We start from the raw sequence: 27,317 nt of genomic DNA, 5'->3' as shown, positions 1-27,317 counted from the left end.
ATCATTATGCTCACAGTTTCTAGGAGTTTGGATAACCCACCACATATTTATAGTTGTGCATATGTAAATTGCTGCAGCCAGAGAGTAAGTGATAAGTGATGGTAGAATGCTGGTAGACAAAGCAAAACTGAAAGATGAATAATGAACATCAGTGTAGGGTAAATGATTTTCAGGCTTTTCTGCCTTCCTACCATTAGGATTGCATGCCTGATGGCCCACCACCTGCATTTTGTTACATTGTTACCTCCTGTTGTATTATTTACTTCTGTGGGCCATGGCTGTGGTATTTACATTGGCCAAGAGCAGCAGAGGCAAGAGAGAGAAAGAGCACCAGAGAGCCAGGAAAGAGGAAAGATTGAAGATTTTCTGGGGGCTGGGAGGCCTGCCAGCCTCCTGGCCCCTCTGGCGCCCCTGCCTGCTGTGTACCTGGTTGCCTCACACATGTAAAAGCTCAATAAAAGCCTGAAAAGGGCACGGAGGGCCCGGGGACTCTCCTTTAGCCATCTGCTCAGATCATAGAGAACCAGCTCTGTGCCCTTCCTGGCACTACAATCAGTCTATATAAAGGTTTTCTATCTCATAACTCAGGCCCATTGGCATTTCCAGACACTGCAGTGAGTCTAGGACCGGAACATAGACTAAAGACTTTGGCCGAAAATTATATCTAAAAGTAAAATCAGACACTGGCAGACCTAAACTTGAGGCAAGTGCGACTGTACCTTAGGGGAATTGCTGAATTCCCCAGACATAGTAAATATATTAGTTTAGTAGTAACGACAACAGTATGATTCAAAATAGAGGTAAAATCTGAAAATAAAGAACTAACAATCAGTCTTACATAGTTGATAGCATAAAATGCTAAGAAGTTCCCAGCTCTTGGAAAATTTCTATTTCACTATACAAGAATAAAATTTATATTTTATGATTGCTAAAAACAGAACAGAACGGACTTGTCAATCTGAAGTGTGAGACCATAGTCGGTATTATATGTGTTTGTATGAAAACAGCACCTTTTTCATCTTCGTGTTTGAGAGCTTTACAAAATGATAACTACTAGTATTAATATCATCTTGTAAAACTATCAAACCAATATTTTAGAAGAAGCTCTTTTCCATGAGTCTGTGTTTGCTAATAAGAAAACAAGGTTAAGAATGGTAAGAAGACTTTTCCAAGGTCTCTTAACAGAAAAATTGGCAATGTTTTTACCAAAATCAAAAATTTTTTTTTTTTTTTTTTTTGGCTACAGAGCTCCTGTTATTGTCATCACCCACAATGCCTCCAGGTTAGGCACACTTGGATGACTTTCAAAATACTGAGGGAACACCAAATGTCTGTTCCTAATTTCATTATAATAAGGGACATACAAAGTATATGCTTTCCTTATTTGGAAATAACTGAAGTAACTTTGTTTTTCCTCTCTCACTTACCCTGAAGACAGTTTACACTTGGTTAGACCACACAAGCAAAGTTTTAAGAAAAACAGGCATTTTTAAAGAAAGAGCTAAGAAACTAAAAGCAGGAATAAGAATGGAAACTTTTTTTTAAAAGTAAGTATATCACTTACCCATATCCACCACATTTTATAGTTTTCAGGCTTAACAGAGTTGCTTGTAAAGCAATGCTGAGATTCAAATGTAAGTTGGCACACACAAGTATATGATAATACATTAAGTTCTACTTAAATCTTGTCATTTCATTCTTGCTTTGTTATCTGTTGACACCATAATGAAACATAAAATAATGAAAAGTGTCTTCATTTTGTCCTGTGGTTTTCTTAGGGCACTGTGGAGGAATTTATTAGATTGTTTCAAATGACTGTTTATTGAAAGTGCATGTTCTAAATCAAGTATATAGTACAGGAAGATATGGACCCAAAATGAAAAGTCACATATTATTATGAGACTTACTACATAGAACACATACATTTTCAATATTTCACATACTTTTTATTCTTGCTTGTTAAATGTCTAAACACTTTTGTCAAGTCATTTCTTGGTCACAGAAATCTACAGAGAACTACTTATATATCAGCCATTATTTGAGGGTACTGTGGATACAGTTATGAATGAGATAGACAAGATCTCTGCATAACAAATTTCTAATAGTAGGTAAGAAAAGTTTTGTGAAAAATAAAACTCACTATGATGAAGGCCCTCGAAATTCCTGGACTAGAAGAAACATACCACAACTTAATAAAAGCCATATATGACAAACCTAAAGCCAATATCATTTTGAATGATGAGAAACTAAAAGCCTTCACTTTAAGATCTGGAACAAGATAAAGCTGTCCACTCTCACCACAGCTTTTCAATATAATATGGGGTGTCCTTGCTAGAGCAATTGGGCAAGAGAAAGACATACAAGGAATCCAAACAGGGAAAGAAGAAGTAAAACTATTGCTATTTGTGAATGATATGATAATATAAAGAGAGAACCCTAAAAACTCCACAGAAAAACTAATTAAAACAATAAACCAGTTTAACAGTTTACAAAACCAACACACAAAATCAGTGGTCTTTCTATATGCAATTAATCTCAAGAAGAAGAAATTAAGAAAAACATCTCATTCACATTTGTACACCCCTCAAAAGTAAATAACTGGGAATAAACCTCACAAAGGAGGTGAAAGACTATACAAAGAAAACTACAAAGCATTGACTAAAGAAATAGAAGACAATACAAAGAAATGGAAAGGCATCCCATGCTCATGGATTGGCATAATTAACATTATCAAAATGGCCATTCTACCAAAAGCAATTTACAGATTCAATGCAATTCCAATAAAAATCTCAATGGCATTCTTCAAAATATTGAACAAATATTGATGAAATTCATATGGAACCACAAAAAATGTCAGTCAAAGCTTTCCTAACTAGAAAAAGGAAAAATAGAGGTATTACACTCCCAGACTTCAAACTATACTACAAAGCCATTATAATTAAAACAGGCTAGTACTGGAACAAAAACAAACATGCAGACCAATGGAATTGAATTGAAAACTCATACATAAGGCCACACATATATGGACACCTTATCTATGAGGAAAGAGCAAAGAATATGCTCTGGAACAAGGACAGTCCTTTCAATAATTGGTGCTGGGAAAACTGAACAGCTACGTGCAAAAAAATGAAACTGGACTACCATTTCACACCATACACAAAACCCAACTCAAAATGGGTAAAACACCTGAATGTAAGACCTGAAACCATACAATATATAGAAGAAAACAGGCAAAACATTCCATGACATACATCTTAGAAACACCCTTAAAGACTCACCCGCCTGAAGCAAAGAAAATGAAAGAAAAGATATACACCTGGGACAACATCAAACTAAAAAGCTTTTGCTCAGCAAAAGAGACAATAACCAAGATGAAGAGACACTGTACAGAATGGGAGAAAATATTTGCACTCAGTACAACTGATATGAGATTGATATCAAAGATCTACAAAGAGCTTATACAACTCAATGAAAACAAAATAAAGAATTCAGTCAAAAAACGAGCAGAAAAGCTAAAAAACAGTTCTTCAGAAAGGAAATTCAGCTGGTCAACAGGCACATGAAAAATGCTCAACTTTACTTATAATCAGAGAAATGCAAATCAAAATCACAATGAGATATCACCTCATACCAGTAAGAAAGGCTCACATTTAAAACAAAACAAAACAAAAACTAACAACAAATACTGGTGAAGATATGGGGGGAAAAGAACCCTCTTACCTTGCTGGTGGGAATGCAAACTGCTCCAACCACTATAGAAAATCATGTGGAGGACCCTTAAATTATTAAAAATAGGTCTGCAATATTACCCAGCAATTCCACTCCCAGGAATCTGACCAAAGGACACAAAATTATTAATTCAAAAGGATACCTGCACCCCTATATTTATTGCAGCACTATTTACAATAGTTAAGATATAGAAACAACCTAAATGTCCAAAAATAGATGACTGGATTGAGAAGATGTGGTACATATACACAATGGAATGCTACTTAGCAACCAAAAAAGATAAACTCAGGCCATTTGCAGCAACATGGAGGTAGCTGGAAGGGATTATGCACAATGAAATAACTCAAAAGGGAAAAAGAAAAATATCAGATGGTTTCACTTATAGGAGTATGTAAGGGAACCAAACAAGGGGTAGGGATTCAAAAAAAGAGAGAGAGACAAATCTGGCAGGCAAATGATAAATAGGTACAAACAGCCGGGGAGGGAGAGGGAAAGGGATCAAAACAGGGGAGGGAACAGCATAAGAGACTATGGTGACTGTTTATGGATGACTTAGTGGTGGGAATTTTATGGGGCCTACACACCTGAGAAGAAAAATCAAACATTATACAAAAATGAACAATTATGTAATATATATATTTAAATAAATAAATGCAATTATAAAAGAAAAACTCACTATGTAAACAACTATAAATATGAATAGAAACACTAATTAATATAATTGTTCATCCGAAGTCTTTAGTTCAGAGTTCTTTATTAATGCATGAATATCATTTGTTTGGCAACTAAGTAGTCTTCTTGGCTGTGAAGGTATTCCATTTTCAGTGTTAAAAAGACATGATATGAAAAGAAACTCACCATTGTATGCTCAGTCTGCTGTACTATGTAATGTGTTCTGCATTATGTAATCTTTTACCAATATTGGCAGCTTCTATGTCAGAATGGCAGGACTATTTGGCATGGGTGCTGTAACAAGAACCTAAGATATCCATGTAAAAAAATAGAAGACTATAAAATTCACTAATGCTCTGGGTGATTTACCAAGTATTGGCTACAGGAAGAGTGGAAAATAGTGTCTTTTTTCCGCCTCACTTCTATTTCCCTATGCAGTATGTTTTCATAAATGACTAACAGGTAGCATGCTAAAATTAAGTTCTGTCATCTAATAGACTGGAGAACCTGTGTTGAATAAATATAAAAGACTTTCTAGTGTCTTTAATATTTAAGGTACTCTCTATATCTCTAAGAGACTGTCTTGTTTTATTTGACCATAAATTTTTTATGAAGTAAAATTTTTAGACAAATAGAAAATACACAGAAGTCTCCTAATTTATTTGCCTAAAAAATAATTCTTTACTACTTGACTTTATTCTACCTTAATGAAGTTTGTTTTTATCATACATCAGCATTGTATGCTAATTTTGTTAAAAAGACAGATATTCTATAATTTCCAAATGCCAACAATAATGTAAGCCAACGATACTTCAACTAAAAAATGAATTCATTAATAAAAAAATAACAACAATGCTGAAAATTAAACAGAAAAAGAGCTATGGACTCAAATGACAGTTTTATTTTATTTTATTTTATTTTATTTTTTTTTTTTATAGAGGCATGCTTTATTTATCTGTTTGCTGGTTTGTTTGTTTGTTTTGTTTATACATGCACTGGGTACAGTCAGAAGCGCGGGACGGTGAGAGAATTCACCAGAGCCAGAGCGGGGAGCAGAGCAGGCAGAAGGACCGAAGTACACTGCTGAGGGGAGCAGCGGGCGGCAGGAGAGGTCTGCACGCCATGTGGGACCCTCCTCTGGTGGCCGGGGAGCAGCCGGGGATCGAACCGGCGCCGCAGAGGCCGCGCGCAGTTTCGCAACCCAGCGCTCAACCGCTGCGCCACCGGGGAGGCCCTCAAATGACAGTTTTAAAAGAATTGTGGTTTTATGTAATTTCTAGTGGTGAGGGGGTGGGTAAAAAAAGAGTCATAAGTGAAATCCCAAAATGTGCAAGAACAAAATGGAGTTATTATCTATTTATGATGTGAGGATTGAACCCAATGTGGTAGAATGAATCAATCACCCCCCACGATGCCCTACCATTCATTCACTATTTTCAAAGTCTTATGTGGAAATCTAGATTCTACGTTCAAGGTCAAAAAAGCAATGACTTAATCTCAGCTCCTCAGTTTCAGTTCCAGGAGCTGACATTCGGAGTGACCTGCAAACTTAAGAATGCAGAGGATGTTAATGGTGGGATGGGGAGAAGAATGAGAGTCCTGCCTCTAATTTAACTGCTCATTTCATCATAAGTTTGTGGTACACTATTTTAGGTAAATTACTACCTTAAATAAAATAAAATACAAAGTATATTATCATTTGGAGACGAGTGACTTATTTGTTCCAATTTGCTATTTTACCCTCTTTTAAAGCAATTAAATAGAAGCAGTTTTTGTGAAAAATAACTTAATGGTGATCAGTTTATAACTGCTCCAATCCTTGTAATTTCTATAAGTTCTTTTATATTTTTTAAAGTTGATGTACAGGAGGGAGTGCTTACATTTAAATAAAAAGTAAAGCAAATCTAGTAATTTTCACACTAGAAAATCTAAAGTCAGTATTAAAATGTCTATAATAATATTTGTAGTTCTTATAGCTATTGTCTCCATCTTGAAGGGACTGCCAAAATATTTTTTCAATCACTTTCAGTCATTTAAGAAGATATGTGGTTGGATAGATTTTTCTCCTGATCCTGGGTGGGGTCAATATGTACATTCTGCTAAATTCCTGCCTTAGGCCATCTGAAATACTAGAACTGGCTGAGTACTATAGAGAAGCAAAGTGGACTTAATTAGCATAATTACACATTGACAGGATGCCAAGAGTTAGTCAATACTAACAAGGAAGATACGTGCTTGCTTCGTAAATATTATACTCTGATGCCTAGGGGATCTGAAATACATCCAGTTCTATCCCACTTCCACTTTCCTCACTGACCTCCAGTTCTAAACAAAAAAAATATATTGACTAAGAATCAGGAAGAATAGGGAGAATATACAGATCATTAGTAACTATGGGAAAAAATAAATAATTGCTGTAAACTTATTTCTTGAGGTTCTCTTAACAGACTAGTAATAGATTGAACAGTGGTTGACTACCTATTTCATTCTGTAATGTTTAGTTATACTCTTTTTTTCTCAGCCTTTGCAACAATTACACCCATGTAAAGTAGTGCTTTGACTTCTAAGTGTGGTAATGTTAAGTTGATGTTAGCAAACAAATTTCTGTCAGTTGAAATACTATGTTAGGCAATTAATGCTTCCAAAATAGCTTAAATCACCTAGTCATAAGAATATTGAAATTCTAACAGTATATTTCCATATTCAATAGGAAGTTTTCAGTTTATTATAAGTGAATATTGTTTTCTCTAAGATCTGTCTTATTATTTTGACACTGTATTTGTTCTTCCATTCTGATAATGTGATTAATTTTATAATCTTCTCTTTTCATGACATTTCTCTTGCTACTTGAATTGCATATTTTATTCCATGCCAGAAACAAACTCCCCATCACTTTCCATGTGTTAAATAATTTATATATATATATATTTTAAAGATTTATTTATATATGCATACAAGAGCTGGGGTACAGGCCAGAGATACAGGGGTAGGGGGTTTAAGAGGATCCACCAGAGATGGAATGGGGAACAGAACAGGCAGACTGACTGAAATACACTGCTGAGGGGAGCAGCAGGCGAGACAGGACAGGTCAGCTTCGCCATGTGGGTTGCTCCCTGACCTGCCAGAGATCGAACTCCTGCTACAGAGGCTGCGGGTTGCTTCATAGTGCGGTGCTTAACCCCTTGTGCCACCAGGGAGGCCCCAAAAATAAATCTTAAAAAAAAAACTTATTAAAAAAAAAAACATGGGCAGATAAAATTTGACGCTGTTGTTTATTAAAGTATAGCCAACTAAATTAGAGGTTATTTGAAGATAAAAACAATTCCTACTTATAGCCATCTCAATGCCATAAATAATGATCTTTTCCACACTAAAGCACTCTTTGAAGTGAGAGACTATATTTATTTGGGGTCTCAGTCTAGAATCATGTCTCTAGATCTAGATTTGAGTTAAACTTGAATTCTTTTGATATTAACTATTACAACTATTACATATTCAGCTGAACTAAAAAAAAATTTTCATTTATTCTTTTATTCAAAAACATTTATTGAGTATATTTTAGGTGCAACATACTGAAAGAAATATAAAAATAAAGCATCATTTCCAACTCAATAGTAAAAGAGATGAATCATGAACATAATAATTCTATCGAAAGGTAGAAAATGATCATTGTTATAGGAAGTGGTTATGCGGTTTTTTGCTGAGAGTTCTAAAGAAGATTGCACCAGAAGAAGTGAGGTTAGAGGAAGCCAATAATGGAGATACACATGAATCTTTTTTTTTAATTTATTATTTTACATCATTGTTCATATTTGTACTTATAACTGTTTTTTCCTCTTAGGTACAGATCCTATAGCTCTTCTACCACCTTATCACCCATGAATATAGATCATTTTAGGTGGAGAAAAGGTCTTGAGCATAACACGGTCAAAGACTTGGGAATGTTTAGGAAGGGGCAATTTGAATTCAAATCATGCTTCAGGATTGTTAATTACATTTGGAAATTTAGAGCTAGATTGTGGAAGTCCATAAGAGGTAACCTAGGAAGAATAAACTTTCATTGTTTAGGCCATAGAGAACCACTAGAAGTTGAAGAGGGGGATGAGCAGAGCTATGCTTCAGGAAGATGTCTCTGGCTGCTGAGGTCACATAAATAGTCATATCAGTTCTCTGATGTGAACACTCCAGTGGCCTCCTTCAGCTCCTTCAGCTCTCCCTTTTTCCTCATGAACTTCATCTATGCTGGCATACATGCTAATCCATCAACCCATCTGTCACATTTCCCTCTTAACAGCTTTTCCTTTGGCCATTCCAACCTGGAATGTTCTTCCCATTCTTAGCTATATGACTCACTCTATGTATTGGTAACTTTTTGTTTCAAAATTACCTTCTAAATGAATTCATCTCACCACTTTATTGTTTCTGACACTAAGGATCCAGCAGTAGAGCTAATACAACATGACAATGACCCTAAACATTTAGTCTTCTGACTAGTACTATTCAGGCTAATAACTGTGACTGAATGAATATGTGAGTGATAGATCAAGTCTGGGGAGAAAAGTTTTGAGTTTTTAGCAAAAAGACAAATTCATTAATTTATTAAATACTTTCAGTTGGTATGAATGTTGTTTCTAATATAAAGAAGTATGTCTTTCTAATAGCTGCAAACATCTATTTTCTTGCTTTTCTTTATCTTCTAATTTATTATCCCAGTGGTTTTCAGAAATTAGTATGATTATACAAATTTCTCCTGAGAAATATCCTGCAATATTAAATACTTCATATTACTCTAAAATTTATATATGTATACATAAATTATATAGATGTATTATATATGATCTAGACAATATATGTGTAGTGTGGTACATTATGCATGAATAGAAATGTTTTAAGGATGTATGAAAGTCAAAATAAATATATGCAATGAAATTAAAACAGCTTGTAAATTTTCTGCTAATAAACATTTATCATATATGACACTATTATCATGTTTGAATATGATATTTAAAATTCTTCAAATTTAAATTTGGTTTTAAGAATTTCATTAGTGAATCTATTTGCTCCTCTTTTGACAGAACAAAAAGTCTCCAAAATTGAAGCTCATACAAAATGTTTAAAACATCACTGATTTAGTAATGGTTTCCTAATTAGAAATTATTATCAATAGAACATAAATTATATAGAAGTTTGATTTTTCCCAACATTATTGGTGAGTTTGCTAACATGAAGGCAGTAAAAATAAATTTTATGGAACAAATATATAATAATTATAAATTATGTGTTAATTACTCATTCAACAATCAGCAACTCATCAACAAAACATACAGATATGAGCAATAAAAATTAAATTCAGTGATTGAATATATCCCTTAGTTTTAAACACATAGAAATCATTGCTTAATGCATTAATTTTGTTTTATTATGAAGCTATTTTATTAAGGACAGAAGATAGAACATAATTCATATAATAGTTTATCTGCTGTTTATGAATTTTGAATATTTAGATATATGAGCTTCCATTTGTAACATTGCACTAATTTTGCAGAAGACAGTGATGGGATTATGACATTGTTGGGGGCTTCCATGGTAGTGCAAGGGGTTTAGACACAACCTGTGAAGCTATTCACAGCAACTGCAGCATGAGTTTGATCCACAGCCAGGAAGCTACCCACATGGAGCAGCAGACCTCTCCTGACTCGCCTACTGCTCCTCTTAGCAGTGTATTTCAGTTAATCCTCCTGCTCTGTTCCCCACTGTCTCTGGTGAATCCTCTCATCCCCCGCACCTCTGGCCTGTACCCCAGTTCTTGTATATACGGATAAATAAATATTAAAAATAAAAAGGAATGCCATTTCTTTCCTAAAATTCTTGAGGGATCTGGCTGCATATGGGATCTTGAGAGGGAGTCTTATGGGGCCAATCCCCAAAGGCAATATATGATGTTTCTGCGTTTTCATTGAAAGAGATAGAAACTTAGAAACTTACAGGACTCTACTTGGACTTGAATTTTAAAAATAAGCAAATGTCACCACCACACAGAAGCAATCAAAAACTAAATATTTACTGGGGATAAAGGAATTAATATGTGTCAAGCATAATTCTGCTCTGAATGTAAAATTCTGTTCTTAGGCAATAAGAACAATTTTAGGTGCAATATATATGCTATCAATTTAACATTAAGGTCTGCTGGACATTTCCAGATATTCTAAGATGGGTTGGGTTTACTAAAATTCTATTTTCCTGAAGGATTAAAAGAAATCATTGTAAGAGAAGTGAGGTCTCTATAGAGAAGACTGGTTCAGTCACTTCTTAGAAAAAAGTGGCATAATTGTTCTAACATAAAAGCTTTTAATTCACATTATTAAATTTTAATTATATCTCTATCACTTTCATACTATGTAAAATAACTCAAATCACACACTTTTTAATCTATAAAATGAGATTTTTCTTCTCAAGTAAGGAAGCTCTTCACATAAACTCATAAGAGATAGTGTCCATAGAATACTCTCCTATTTGGTACAAGAACAAGAGGTAATAAAGTTATTGTTTCAAGTTCAGTGGGGAAAGAGAATGGTGGTATGGCCTCACAGCACCATGCAGCTCCAGGGAATAATCACATTGCCCCCTCTCAACTCCTTGCAATGGCCTTCTCCACCCTACACTTTCTTAGCAAAGCTGCTCACCTTGATAGATAGAGCTGCAGTATGCCTGCCCATTATATAACTGGAGGCTATGCTGGAAGAAGAATTTGTGGCATTGCTGACATAGCAGATGGGATTTGCTGTTAAATCTTTGAAATATATGATAGGTATTCTAGAAATAAGTAGGGGTTGGGAGACACACAACTTGTAGAGAGATCTGGAGGTCAAAATATTTCATTAATGGAAACTTCGGTGAATTTTTCATGTTCTTGATAATTAAAACCTTGATATTACTGAAACATTGTGCTCTACCAAAATGCTAATCTGAAACACAATTTAAATTTATTTTCTTTTTGAGAAAGCTAGTGCTATACATCTTTATAATATGGTCATTATTGAAATGATAAATCAGTAGAGAGTAGAGGTAGTCATGATACTATTAACAACTTATCTGCAGAGAAGCAATCATCCACCATGACCCACGAGGGTATTCAAAAAAAAGATGATTTTTAACTGCATTCTTTCCTTATGAACTATGAGCTAGCTTCCCAGGTGTCTAACCTGGCTTTGCTAAACAGGGACCTTGAAGTCACACCATTTGAAAACAGGAAAGACAGGTTTGGAGAATTTCAATTTCAGAACCTTAATCTGTTGATCTGACCTATTAGCCCTTGTAGGAACCTTGGTTATAAGTTTGGAACTGATGATAGTTCCTCTAAGCCCATGTGTCTGGTATTTAAATCATTCTGATTAAATTCTTCTCTCTTCCAACATGTTCCTGGACATTTTCTGATAGATATTTACTCTGGTATCCTTCCCACAATTAATTGATCAGCAGATCCATTACAAAAATTCTGGACCCATTACAAAATTCCGCTTGGAAAGCCTTCAACTTCTGTTTCCTGACCCTTGGCTGCCAAAGTCTCCAGTTCAAGCTACTATTGTAACAGGGTGGTCCCCAGGGAAAGTGGGGGGGGTTCCAGGTTCCTTGCACAACCCAAGGAAGGGTGAAGCTGAGCAGGGAGTTGGGGAAGCTAGAGAGGAGGCTGGAAGAAGACGGGGAGAAGGAAATAAAAGGAAGGAGACCTGGAAGAGGCACATCAAGCAGAGAGACATGTGAAGAAGCTGCACTTTCTTCTTGGCCTTGGACTTGTATCTGGGACTTGGGGGACACCTACACTTGAAACAGACGTAGGTGAGAGACCTGTGGGAAAATTAACAATGGCAGCCTTTATCTTGAATTTGATTTTGCTCTTTTCTTCCAGACTTGCCTGGTCCCTTATGCCTCTTTTCTATGGGTCCCCACCACGAGGTGCCTTGGAATTGTGGCAGGCTTTTGGGCCAACCCTGTTTGGCTGGGCATTTACCCATGAGAGTGTGGGTAACTTTGGGTGTTTGGTGTGAAAACTATTTTATCTATCCTTTCATGTCTGTTTATTGTACAATGATTGTATTAAAGTTCCTTTTCATTAAAGGTCTTACACAATAGAGTATGTTTGTTTTGATGTGGTAGATGTCAGAACCTATTTAAATTGGGCAGGTTTGGGGGCCCTGGAGTGCCCCTCATTCCGCCAGGTAACAGAATTAACTCTTTGAGTAGGGCGATATCTGGAAGGTGCTTGCATAGAAAATGAAAGATCCCTTATTTTATCTGTGAAAATCTCTAATGCTATTCCACTTTTAGGATTCTAAATAGATGATAGATAAATAGATGATAGATAGATAGATTGGCTATATAAAGATGGATAGATATAAATATATAAGTAATAATTCTCAATTCAGTATAAAACAAGGATATTTAGGGTAAAGACAGCAAACATGAAAGGGAATTTTATTAGTAAAAACTTTTAGATGTAAATCTATGATGATTGGCAGTTCACTTAAGCACATAAAATATCTTAAGGTTAATAAATACAATTATTCTATTTTACTGGAGTGGCCTGAATTAATTGTATATTTAAAACATTTGTCACTTAAGAGCTTCAGGCTCTAGGAAATGCACAAACACTAAGAAGCTATTATGTGTAAGAGAGTCATTAGTACTTCATGAGGTAGTAAACAGAGCACATTAGGCTTCATTTCATGACCAGCCTCCATTTCCAATGTGGTGCTATAAATTTATGTAGATGTAGGTATAGATATAGATATGCATTCTTTTTTTTTAAGATTTATTTTCATTTATTTATATAAGCACTGGACACAGTCAGAAGCGCGGGAGAGTGAGAGAATTCACCAGAGTCAGAGCAGGGAGCAGAGCAGGCAGACTGAAGTACACTGCTGAGGGGAGCAGCGGGAGGCAGGAGAGGTCTGCGCGCCAAGTGGGACCCTCACCAGCTGGCGGGGGAGTGAACTGGGGCTGCAGAGGCTGCCGGCAGCTTCGCAACCCAGCGCTCAACCACTGCGCCAAGGGGGAGGCCCTAGATATATATAGTCTTTACGATATAGAATGTGTCATTATATATATGTATTCATTTAAAATTGCTAAATTTTAGAGTGCAGCCTGTTTAATTAAAACGTATAAATCAAAACTTCAATATCATTCATTCCTTTGCAGTGCCACTAAAGTATAATTTACTTGTTCATTATCCAAAAACAATAAATCCCTAAACCTAAGCAGCCATTTTTTCTTCATTAATTAAGTGAATAGTAAATAGGAAACTGCTTTGGGTTTAAACTTGTGAAATAAGTCACTTAGAGAAAGCATCCAATGGAATAGAATAAGGCTGCAAGGCCAACATAATTAATTTTGGTTTGTTGTATGTCAAATGTTTGTATTTAATGATATGAGCTTTAATTTTGAGCTAAACACTAAGTATATACATAGACTCATGACATGAAAAAGCACAACCAAGTTACTATTTCCATTTTGCCTTTCCTTATACAGTAAAAGTCAACAGGAGTCCTTACCAGGGAACTCCATTGTCTAGTACATTAAATTACATTCAATGCATAGTACTTTTTATCATCCAGTGAACTAAATGGGGCACCAGAAGTTAATGTAGAGCCTGTCCTGTTTGATACATCCTGGGAATATACATTTAGACAGCTCATTTTCATATATTTTAAAAGTTTATTAAATCTGATGAAACAATAAGAAGAGCAAATGTAACCCATATGTAAAACATTAAAGTATTTCATTGTTAAAGAAAATTAAAATGTAATCATTGATCTAGAAAATACCTAACAACTGCTCACAGTGTGATTGTGGTCTATTAAGGGATAAAAGTAATTATAATGTATTTCAAAGAGTAGGAAATAACTAAGATTCTGAACTAGTCTCTAACTTGTCTATGATTAGTTAGACTTGTCTAACCGGTCTCTAACTTATCTATGATTAAAGATATTTTCCTTCTACCATGATCAATAGGAGAATGTACATTATATATATGTATACATAGGCATATATGTCATGGATTTCTTATTAACTAGCAATAGCCCTGTGTAGCAAATAGTAGAGATTTATAACTACTGAGGAATAAATATGGAAGGAAGGAATAAGACTCAGAAATTAAAAAGTAAGGAAGGAATAAAAAGCTAAAATCTTCCCTATATTGGGCATTCTACCACATATATTTTTTACCCATTCTTGCTTCCTCCATACATATCTTTTAAAAATACATTTCCATGCATATCTAACTTTGCCACAATTGATTTTTTATCACTATCTTTAGTTGATTATTTCTATATATAGCATTAAAACTAGCTTTTGATAATTTAGTACTATGCAATTTGTTCCAGCATTTTTTAATACTGATAAGCATGCTCTCTTTATTACTCAGTATGTCCCATATGAAGCGGTCACACACAACTGCACACAACTGAAATTTTTATTGAAATTTAGTACTTCAGAAATGTTTCTGGAAAACAATGAAGCTTTTAATTTTGGTGGTAATGTCTCTCACTGTTTCTATTTTTGACTGGAATTTAGGGAAGTGACATCAATCTCAAGCTCCATCACATCAAATACCTTAACTCTAGACTTAGTATGTATTTTTCCTTTCCCCATTCTGATGAACCCCTTCTATGACATTTTTATAACCTGAGATTGGCCTTCTATTAGAGGTCTGACTGTAAAATCTTTTTTGGGGAATAAAAATAATACAAATGAACAAAAGAATAGATTTTTAATAGAAAAGGGAGTTTTTCAAGAATACACAGTAAGTGAATTTAAGTATAATTTAATGCTAGAAAGAAGACAAGAGGAAAAAGATAAAAAAAGGAAAAATAAAATGGCCAACCTATTTTTCAGGAAATGAATAAATGCATGAAAATTATGAAGTGATTGATGAAATGCACTTTAGGCCTTATTCTTTTTTTAAACATCTGCTAATATTCAGGCTAGCCAAATTCTCTGAAATGTCACTTATTATTAGAACTTTATTTTAATATGACATGAGACATAGCATATGAAAATATTTCATTTTATATCATGCTTTCTCATGCATTATTCACAATCAAAATCATATCAGAAGAAGATAAAATTTCCAAGCTATCTTGTTAAAAATTCAGAGAGTAAAGCAATTCACAAAGAAAATTTCTAATAGAAGAAATTAGCATAAAAAACAACCAAGTATGAGATAAATTTCACGACAGAGGAATAGGGCTTGTATGCTCAAGCCAAATAACTTTCCTACAGTAAACCTCTGTGACTCCTTATTATTGATATAAAAAATACCAATAAATGCCTTTGTTTGATATTTAACAAGGTCTATTATCTGACTTATTCTGCATTCTACTCTTCTTTTCTGGTCTTTTTCTACCCCTCCCCATCTATCATGTATTTGTATTCTTTATTCACATTGCACAGTGTTCATTTCTCTAATCATTCTGTGTGTTGCTTTACATAGAATGTTTCTTTAATGCCTTTTGTTCATCAGGTAATACTTTTCTACACTCCCTCCACCTTTGGTGAACTGTGGACAATGGTTTGGATCATCAAACATGAGAAGCCCATAAGAATCATAAAGGCCTTGATCATCTTCCACTGTAGAAAAAATAGATGTCAAATATTTGCTCTTCTTTTCCTTTGCAGCATGAATATAAACACACATTATAGCCTGCTTTTTTACTCTGTAGATACTGATGTTTTTTTACTCTGTAGATACTGATGTTTAAAAATAGGTACCAGGGTTTCATGATACCAGGTACCATCATATTCAATGATGAAAATCTGAAAACTGTTTGCTCTAAATTAGGTACATGATAAGGATGTCAATTACTAGTCAATATAGTGCTAGAATTATTAGCTAGAGCAATTAGTAATAAAAGTTATAAAAGAAATCCAAAATGGAAAAGACAAAACTATCACCATATGCAGATGACATGATAATATACATAAGAAATCTTGAAGATACCACTAAAAATAATAATAATAACAACTATTCAAAATAATCAGTATACTGAAGGTTCACGCAAAAATATATAAATACACAAAAGTCTACTGAATTCATATTTTAAAAAAATGAACTTGAAGAGAAAGAAAAAAATCCTATCTCCAATTGCATCAAAAACAATGAATTACCTGGGAATTAATTCAACAAAGGAGGTAAAAGATCTGTGCAATGAAAACTTCCAGAAACCGTTAAACAAAATAAAAAGAAGACATGAAAAAATGCAAATATATTCCAAATGCATTTTTCAAGGAGCTAACTATTACAGAATATTATGTGGAACCACAAAAATCCATAAATAGCCAATGTGATTCTGAGACAAAAGAACAAGAATGGAGGTGTTACACTCTAAGACTGCATACTCTATCACAAAACAATAGTAATCAAAACAGCATGGTATTGGACAGACACAGATCAATGGAATAGATTGGGGTACAGAAATAATCCCATGTTTATATGGGACAGTTTTCTTTTTAATATATACAGTAGTAATTGTACTTATTTATATGTACAGTTAATATATGTACAGAAATAATCCCATGTTTATATGGGACAGTTTTCTTTTTAATATATACAGTAGTAATTGTACTTATTTATATGTACAGTTAATATATGATAAAGGAACCAAGAATATACAATGGAGAAAGGAAATTATCTTCAAGAAATTGATGTTGAGAAACTTGGATGTCAGATAGAAAAGAATGAAACTAGAGCACTATTTTATAGCATATGTAAACATCAATTCAAGATGGAGCAAAGTTCTGTCTGTAAGGCTAGAAACCACAAAATAAATAGAAGAAAATGTAGACAAAATACCCTATAATATTGACTTCAGTGTTGTCTTTGGGAACTTGACTTCACCAATAAGGAAAGTAAAGCGAAACCAAACTAATGGGACTACATTAATTTTAAAAACTTGTGCATGGCAAAATAAAATATTATAAAATAAAAAAGACATTCTACCAAATGGGAGAAACTGTTTTTTTGCATTAATAAGAGCTAATCTCCAAAATCTACAAATAATTCACACACACACAACAAAAAGAAAACAAATACTCCAATCCAAAAATGGACAAAAGGGTAAAAACACTGTTCCAAAGAAGACAAGGCTTCTTTGCTCACAGATGGCTCACAGGCACGTGAAAAAATGTTCTCATTGCTTATCATCAGGGAAGTGCAAATCAAAACCACAAAGAGATACAACCTCTCATGTGAGAATGACCAGAGACAAGCAATGTTGGCCAAAGTGTAAAGAAAAAAAAGAAACTTGCACATTGTGAGAATGTAGCCACCTCAACAATATATAGAAAGCAGCATGGACTTTTCACAAAACAGTATGGACTTTTCTACCAAGTGGGTTAAGAATATGTGGCATATACACATAGGATAGATACCACCCAGTTATTAAAAAGAATGTGAAATCTTGCCATTTGTGATAACATGCATGGAACTGCAGGGGGTTGTGTTAAATGAAATAAGTCAGGAAAAAGACAAATACCAGATGAATTCATGCACATGTACATTATTAAAATAAAGCAAAGAAACAGATAAAATGAAAACAAAACAAGTCCTGGATATTTGACTGCAGAACTAAGGCTACCAGCAGGGGCAGAGGTGTGTAAGCAAAGCAGGGAGAGGGGCTCAATGGACTATGGTAGAAGATCTTGTGCTTTAATGGTAGGCAATATCTGATAACATAGACTGGTGGAGATGTGAGACTTGTGTTGTAAAGCAAAGTTGTAAAGCAAAGTTGTGTTGTAAAGCAAAGTTACCTCAATAACTATATTTTTAAAAAACACAATGAGGGACCTCCATGGTGATCAAGGGGTTAAACATAGCCCTAAGAAGCTATCTACAGCTTGTGCAGCACGAGTTTGATCTCCTGTTGGCCAGGGAGCTATCTACATGGTGCAGCAGACTTCTCCCGTCTCGCCCGCTACTCCCCTTAGCAGTGTAATTCAGTCAATCTGCCTGTTCTGCTATCTGCTGTCTCTGGTGAATCCTTTCTCCCTCCCGCACATCTGGCCTATACCACAGTTCTTGTATGCATAAATAAAAAATCTTTAAAACAAAAACAAACAAAAAAAACCACAATGAGAATATTTCTTATCCACTAGGATGGCTATAATAAAAATGTTGGACAATAAAAGCATTGTATAGATGCAGAGAATTTGGAGCACCCATTGATTGCTGATATGAACAAAATATCAATATATTTTATTTAAAATTCTGTCATTTTAATAGATGCAAAATATTAAAGATTAAATGTTTTATATTCTATTCTCATATATATTCTATTCTCATCAAAAATTGGTATTTTTTTTTAAAGATTTATTTTATTTATATAAGATCTGGGGTACAGGCCAGAGGCACAGGAGGGTGAGAGGATTCACCAGAGACAGAGCAGGGAGCAGAACAGGCAGGTGGAACGAAAGCACTGCTGAGGGGAGCAGCAGGCTAGACAGGGGAGGTCTGCCACGCCATGTTGGTATCTCCCTGGCTGGCTGGAATTGAACCCACGCTGCAGAGGCTGCAGACAGCTTCACAGCTCTGCACTCACCCCGCTGCACCACCGAGAAGGCCCAGTTGGTATATTTTTTATACTTAGAGCATATTTAATTCTTACATTAAATAGCTTAAGAAATTACTGATTTCAATTTGTATCTATCTTGATCTATCTAAAACCCTGTTTGATTTAAATTCTATAAAATTAGAGCTGAAAAAGTAAGTTGACAAAAACTATTTGCTCTAAATATACTTTAAAGTTTTTAATAATTAACTCTGTATTACTTTATATTTAAAGTAAATAAAAAATTCAGTTCCTCAATCGTAATAGTCGTATTTTAAGAAATCTATTGCCACATGTGGTAGTGACTACTGGGTTGAATATCATAAAGTAATTTGTATGCAAATTTGGCAACTTTTAGTGATACCTAAGGTAATGGGATAAGAATGAGGAACTAGTAAAACATGACTCCAAGTTTTGCAACTTAACAAAAGGTGTGATTGATATTTCTATTTACTGAGTAACCTCAGTTAGGGATGGAGTGAGAAATATTCAAATGAATCCTATTTTCTCCTGCTTTCATTACAGTGAATGCTGCCTCAGCTATCTCGTCTTTAAGAAAGATTCTCTGACTTGTTCAGTCTTAGTACTAGACCACACATTTTTAATTCCAATATTTATAAGTATTTGTGTGGTGTCCACATTCAGAGTACAACAATTCTCAACAGGTAAGTCACACTTAGAATCTAAGATACAAAATGACCTTGATAAATCAAAATTGTGCCTTTGTTATATGCTCAACAGTTTCTGCTTGGGGATTAAAAATAATAATAACAGGGCCTCCCCTGGTGGCGCAGCGGTTGAGCGCTGGGCTGTGAGGCTGCCCGCAGCCTCTGTAGCGCCATTTCATTCCCCCGCTGCTGGTGAGGGTCCCACACACACAAAATAATAATAACAATAATAATAATAATAACATAAAATAAACACACAAAATGAAAATGGCTGTCTTGACAGCAGTGAAATTGAAAAAGAGATTGTAGTGATTTAGTTGACCACAGATTCCAGCAACCAAACCAAAGATGATGTCACCTAATAACAGCTACTTCCACCACCAAATCCTTTCTCCAACACGCCAATTACATACTTCTATATTACAATAATGTTGGAGAAGTGATTTCTAAGCTAGTTCCATGGGGCCGCACATTAAGGGGGGTGTGGTTGCCTCTGGCACTCTCTGGTGCTGTGACTGCCACATGAGAGGAGACTATACCTGTTGAATGAGGGAAGCACTTGAATCTCCAGGCCCCAGGCCTCTGTTCCTACAGCTCCTGATTTCTGTCTAATGAGCTCAGCCAGACCTGCTAACTGTTGCTGTCAGCCCCTTGGATCTGGTGAGGCTGTACTGCAGCTGCATACACCTGACCTGCCACTGGTTTCCTGTGTACATACATGGTCTGAATAGACTGGAGGCCAGCTATGATCAGTGACTGTGAGCCCTGCCACCAGAGCAGTAGTTTGAGCCACCATTACAAGTTCGAGAGCACGACTCTGTGAGGCTGAAGCCTGGAGTTTTGCACTGGAAGGTGGAGTGCACTGAAGCCAGTGGCCCCTGTGTCCTAAGACCATATATGGTCAGCACCATACAGTTGGTACAGTAGGCAGAAGGCCACCTTCCTGGACATCCTGGGCCTTGCCCTGCAACCTGAAAGAGTCAACCTTCCAAGTAGTAGATGGTGCTCAAAAGTGGAAGGTGGGAATTTGCAGATCACATATGCTCTGCCTGAACGGGGACTGTTGGGAAGAAGGGGAAGAACAAAGCTACCACAGATTTTAAAAGCTGGAGCAGCAGACTCTTGTTCTCTTGGTGGGTGGCAATGGTTTGACCTTTAGTCCTTGCACTCTAGTGGTTTCTGATCAATGGCTGCCCTTTTATTTTCAAATTGTACTTCTCCTGGCCCTTGGCTTCTAATAAGGGGCATTCTTTCCTCCTTGAAATTTCCTGTCTGGATCCCTGCTTCTGAGATACCACCCACTTTTTTTTGCAAGTGAGCAACCTGCTCCAGGTCTCAACTGAAAAGACAGCTGCCACCTTTTAGGAGCAGTTGGGTTTGGACTCTGCAACACAGGCACTACCTGAGGTAGGTCACACTGTATTTGCCATATGCTGACCTGCAGACTTTCTCTCTTGTGATTGCTCTTGCTCTCCCCTTCTCACTCTCTACAAATAAATTTTGTTGTTGTTTTTCCCATTGTGTTTGTTTTTGAGTCTTGTCCTGAAGTTATTAATGTGCAGATGAGGATCTACCAACTAGGTCACCCCCTTTTTATCCTAAGATTACTTACTCAATTTCATTAAGAGAAAAAAATGTTCAAATCAACTAAGATTTTTTTACATCCTTGTTTTTAAGCTCCTGTCAGATAATAGGATATTGAATCCCCGCTAAATGCCACAATATGAGAGAATTCAGAATAATTTAACTGAGGTGATTAAACTGGTTTGGGTATGATATCACTAAAAGGTGCTTGAAAAACTGGAGAAGGGAATTTTTAATTGAGAACATACTAAGATTTTGAAATATTTGGATGTGGTGGGGCAGAGGGAGTGAATTATTGGCAGGAAGGAATAGACTTATCTTCGCTAATGTTTCTAAGGGGAAAATATAGGCCAAATGGGCAGGAGATGCAGACAGACAGATAACACTTAAGTTCAATTTAAGTTCATTAATGTAAATAATTGCCTTGGTGAAGAAACAAGCTCTCCATCCCTGAAAGTCAACAAGCTGAGGATGAATAAATGACAGTCTATTTTTTTGAGATCTTAGACTTGAGAAAGTGTTTGAATTAAGTGACTATTGTGATCCATTCTAATTTATGATTATTTTAATCTCTTTTTACACTATCTATTTTTTTTTTTCAGTACCTGGACTTTCATGAAATGTTACCTCAGCTTAGTTAAGAAAACTAAATATTTTTGTTCTTCCCCATGTTCCCAACAGTTCCTGTTCAGGCAGAGGATATGTAGTGTAGAAAGTTCTGCCTCCACCTTTGAGCACCATCCACTGCTTGGTAGGTTGTTGGTTTCAGCAGTTTTCAAGTTGAAGGGCAGGGCCAAGATACTGTCCAGGAAGGTGGGACTTCTGCCACTGTCAAATACAAATACATTCAAGAAAAATTAAGTGAAGTAGTCAAATAAACCTTTGTCTATGCTCAAGATCTTCTGATAATCTCCGATTTATTTTCTAAATAAAACCAAGAAGCATTTTAGTTAACAAATTTAGTGAACTGGTAAAAAGAAAAGATACTTTTGGAATTTCAGCGTGTGTTTGTTCCTCGGCAGGTTTGTCACTAACCAGAAAATCCATTTAACTAAAAGCATTGACTACACATACTTATTTAAATTTTGTGCTTGCCCATGACTAAACACTCCCTGAAACACATCTTTGAAAATACATACTACAAGACTTTTCATCTCTATGTGATAGGCTAATTAAAGGAAGCATCAAACTGTACCATAAAATGACTGTTTTCAGAGCATACTTTTAAATAATCATTGGCACACATCTCTTTTAAGCTTGTTTAATTTCAGTTATGAAAGATTTTGCTGAATTGTAACTGCCTATCTGATCTTCGCTAAAGGAACTAAAGGCTCTGGAAAAATGCTAGCTAAGCTAATTATTTAAATGAAAATGTTCAGCTAAGGAAGGGATCATGCTCAGCGAAATAAGCCAGAAAGAAAAAGAAAAATACCGGATGGTCTCACTCATTGCAGGAATCTAGAAAACTTAAATAAGGGACCAGGAAAATGAATAACTATAAGAAAGTGAAAATCAAAATCAACAAACAACTATGAACCAGAGACACTCTATGGGGGGTGAGAGGCTGGGAGGGGAGGGATTGGGGTCAAAATAAGGGGATTGCAATTGTATGGGGAATGTAAAAATAAAATTTACTTAAAAAAAAAAAAGAAAAGAAAATGTTCAGCTATGTCTATATCTCAGACCTGAACAACAAGTGATTTCCTAAACAATTGCTCAAAATGGAAAACATAAATTCATAGACCTTTTATCACAGTGCATTTCTGATTTAGCATAGTTTCTGAAGTTTGATTCTCCTATAAGATGGGAAAAGATAGTGCTTTTTTTCCCTCTTGGGACCAAGGGATAGCATTTCATAGCTCAAAAATTCCAAATCCAATTTTAACAATGTCCTAAAACCTAAAAAACATAGCCACTATAAACCAACATAAATTCAAACCCCAGATAAAAATGTTTTCTATGGCATCGAGAAGCATTTAGAATGGTTAGTTTACCTTAGTTATTATTCCCTAAGTGGCTGAATGGCTTCATGATATTCAAGATACTGAGCTGTTTCGATAAACTGTAGCCCAGAAATTTTAATATTTATTAAGTCACTAACAATTTTTTATTTTGTTTTGTTTTTAATTCTATATGTCCAAGTTTTGATGACTGAAGTAACTCAGGATAACTTGCTATGAATGACAAATTACAAAAGTTCATCCATAGCACATGATTGTGCTTATTTTTTCTTTTTCCTTCTTATTTTTTCTTTTTCCTTCTTTTATCCTTCCATCCTATTTCCACTCATTTTATTCTTTCTCTCCTCTACCTTCTCCTTCTCCCTTTTTCGTTAAAAAAATGCCTGCTATAAATGTTTGAATACCAAAATATTTTCCTTTTATAGATTGTTTTTGCTCTGCTCATAAAATATTCTTAAGAAGATGTAATGCTAAATACAGACCAAGATAAGTTTTCTTATTTATGGTCCTAGATCATCACAAATGATATATTTCTGTAAGTATATTTTACATATTTTAATATAAAAACTATAATAAATACATGTGAAAATATTGTAAATTATTAATTTTCAATGATTTCCAATTTCAATTTTAATTTAAAAATATAATCTGGTTTTTAAAAATTGTGATCCTTTTTTCCACTTAACAGGTTATCTATATGCTGTTTCTATGAGTGTATTTGTATATATGCCTGTGTGGCTTCTCTTGAACTTAGTGATAAAAATTTGAGTACAATAGTTGAAGTTCTAAGTTCTTCTGACCATATCTAATACATTATTAAATCTCTGATGTTTGATTAAATGCAAATTGGTAAAATTAGTGAACTATAATGAATTACCACATGCCATTATTCATTACACTAGCATAAAATAAAAGTGAGCCTTATCCAATTGACATCATTCACCCAGAACTTATCCAACTGGGATCTTTTTCAGTTTTCCTCTGGGCTTGTTCCATGGTCAAAAAAAGGGGGGAAAGCAAAATTCTGTCACTGCAAAGTTAATGTGTGAGGTAAACCTTTCCTGCCAAAAAGGGTAAAAACGATTGCTGCCCTGACTCATTTTAATGGCATAGGCAGTTATTCTTTTAAAGCACATTCCAGTGACTGGCAGAGTAGAATAAGGAGAAGAAACCCAGAGCACATGCAGGAAGATTTTAAACTAATGATTCCATACAAAATTTTCTCAGCCAGGAATTTTTTAGGCCTTCTAATAATGCGACAGGTTTTCCTCCCATTTTTCAGAAAAGTGTTCAAAAAGTACAAAACCAGCCTAAGACTACTCTATGGCTAGAGAGGATAATAGGATGCCAGCCCTGAATTTGTGAGCTTTCATTGCCCAGAACTGAAGCTAACCATCCCATCAAGATAGCCCTCTTAATCAGCAGATTAACTGACAGGTGGAAAATTTTAAACAATCTCAAGAGTGTGTGGAAGGTTGAGGTGAAATTAATGTGGTATATACAAGAATTTAAGACCTTATGCATATAGGTTTCCAAATAAGGTTTTCACATCTTCAAATAAAAATATTACACTCGTCTCTCCAGACAGAAAATGCTTAGGTAAGAAAGCAGGAAATGTCTTTAGCATTCATGTATCATTTTTATTGATAACTATCTCTAGAAAATAGACCCTGCATAAGTATATATGCAATAACTGAGCAATAATAGTATAAAATTATAATTAAGTAAAAATTATATCCCTTATCTGGACTTTATGTCAATTATCTTCCACCTTGATTTTACAGAACCAAGCATAATTTTCTCACAAGACAGTGAAATTCTTCTAAAACAGTCGAAACAATTATATCTTCTTTTTTTAAAAACTAAAGGACAGTTTAGAACACTTAGGAAATGTTAACCATGGGAGGAACTGGTAGACCTTCACAGCAATTGTGTGTGACATTTGACCCTGAGGTTGCTCCAGAAGGGACACATCCTAAACAGTCTTTTAGGTTCTTGCTCCTTTCTTAAACACAGAATGACCAAGTTATTACCACCCACAGGAATTGCTTTTAACAATACAGCCATTCTTTTTAAGGTGTAAAAGAAACATTTAACACAAACACAAAGTAGAATCGGGATGTTGACTTGTATTTACAGATCCTTTTGGTTTCCTAAAAGACATAAAACACACAGGGATACATTAGGTGCATAGGGCTCTTTTTAGGTGCTATTACAGCTAAGTTTGAGTTAAATAACTCTCTTATACAGTTGGATTTCTTTTTTCAAAGGTAAATATTCTTGGAGGAATAGCCCTACATGATGGCAGAGAAAGTGCTTGCTTGTGTGGTAAGACATCAACCAACTTATCCAAAAACAATTCTGTGGTGTTAATAGAAAATGCCTCACCATTTCTTTAGGATATTATCTCTAAAATGTCCATTGAAGTGCAGAAATGCAAATGCATTACCTACACATCTTACATATTGATTCAATATCATTCATTGTGATATAAGAAAAAAATCCATTTATTCATTATGCAAGACAGTTTCGATGAGCGTGAAAAAAATGGGTTCAGGAGCAGAGAAAACTGTAAACAAGATACACTTTGCAGAAAAGCTGGTAGCAGTGAGTACTCAGATCAGGGAAAAGAATGCTGAGAGAGACATGGCAAGTGAACTGGCAGGAAAGAATGGTACAAACTATGCCCCTGTAGATTTTCTCCTGCAGCCAACTCTTCATTCCTAAATTCAAACTGATTTCTTCCTCTTTATAACTTTCAAAATACTTTGTAGTTTACCCCTATGAAAGGCACCTATTAATTCCTTGTCTCAGTGATGGTTTTGTGTCTGTCTCTCCATGAACATTTTTAATTTCCCAGACTCTGTCTTTAAATTCTTTATTCCTACAGTTTCTACTAGAAGCCAGTAGTATTTGAGTAGTATTTGAGTACTTATGAGATAAATGAGTAAAACCAATACGACGATGTTTACACTGGAATTGTAGCTAATGTGAAATCAGATTTTCTCATTTTTGCTCAATTCAGGCAAGGGTTTAAAAAAATAGTGATTAAATGCTTACCAAACTAGTTACCATTGCACACTCTGTGCGCTCACAGGTTACTATTACTTTGCCCACTTATAGGACTTTTGTTTGTCTTGTTTTGCATCTGTCTTCCTGATTGAACTTTACATTGCAAGATGAAGACTTATTCATCTTTCTGTTATATTTTATACCATTTTAAATCTCTTTTCTCCATTTGTCTTCATTTCACCCCTTGCTGCCAACCCTCACCTCACCAAACCTTCACCATAGCTGACACATAATACAAAAAGAAGCATGAGAAGGAAATGAAAGGAGAGAAAAAGGAAGGGTAGAGGAAGGGAGAAAACAGAAGGGGGGGGTGAGCAGAGAGCAATAAAAACTATATTTGCAGTCACTGCATTTTCTCCTCCAAGGGGAAGTATAAATAAATAGCATGCTAGTGCCAAGGGGCATTTCTGTTGCTTGGCCGCTTTAGGAGGAAGGAGTTGCACACTTGAGGCATTGTTGTGCTGAGTGGAGCAGGTTGGGGGTGGGAAGCAGCGGTGGCAAAGGAACAGGTTCAGAGTCATGCCAGCAGTTTTCTACCCCTTTCATCTCATTTACCTGCTGCAAGAATGGAATTCTTTATATGATTGTATCGCGCAAGCCAATTCTCTTACTTGTAGATTAAACAGGACTGAATGTGAATATGCCGTCTCCTGGAGTGTTCTACAAAGATTGCTGAAAATGGGAGCTGCGTTTCATGATGTTCTTAATTTATGCTATTCAGTAAAGTTATACCACCTCAAATTCTCTTTTTAGCAACAGAAATTGAACAAGAACATCTAGGCTTTCAGAGATATCATGGAAATACTGTTTATTTTGACAAGGTACACGATTTCATAGGTCATTAGCCATGCATGCTGCTACTGTACCAAAACTGCCCAGGCAGCAACTTTTCTAAACAGGTCCTGCTACAACTCCATTGTGCTTTGGTCTCTTATAACACAACTGCCTCACTTGTGCTTCAGTGGAGGTCCATGTTTTGACGATGGAGGACATCAGCTTCTGTCACAGGGCTACTTCTGTCAAACTGAATT

The sequence above is a fragment of the Talpa europaea genome (genome assembly GCF_964194135.1).
Source record: "Talpa europaea genome assembly, chromosome: 2".
NCBI lineage: Eukaryota > Metazoa > Chordata > Mammalia > Eulipotyphla > Talpidae > Talpa > Talpa europaea.
The sequence above is the reverse complement of the archived record's forward strand: the minus strand, read 5'-3'. Positions refer to the sequence as shown.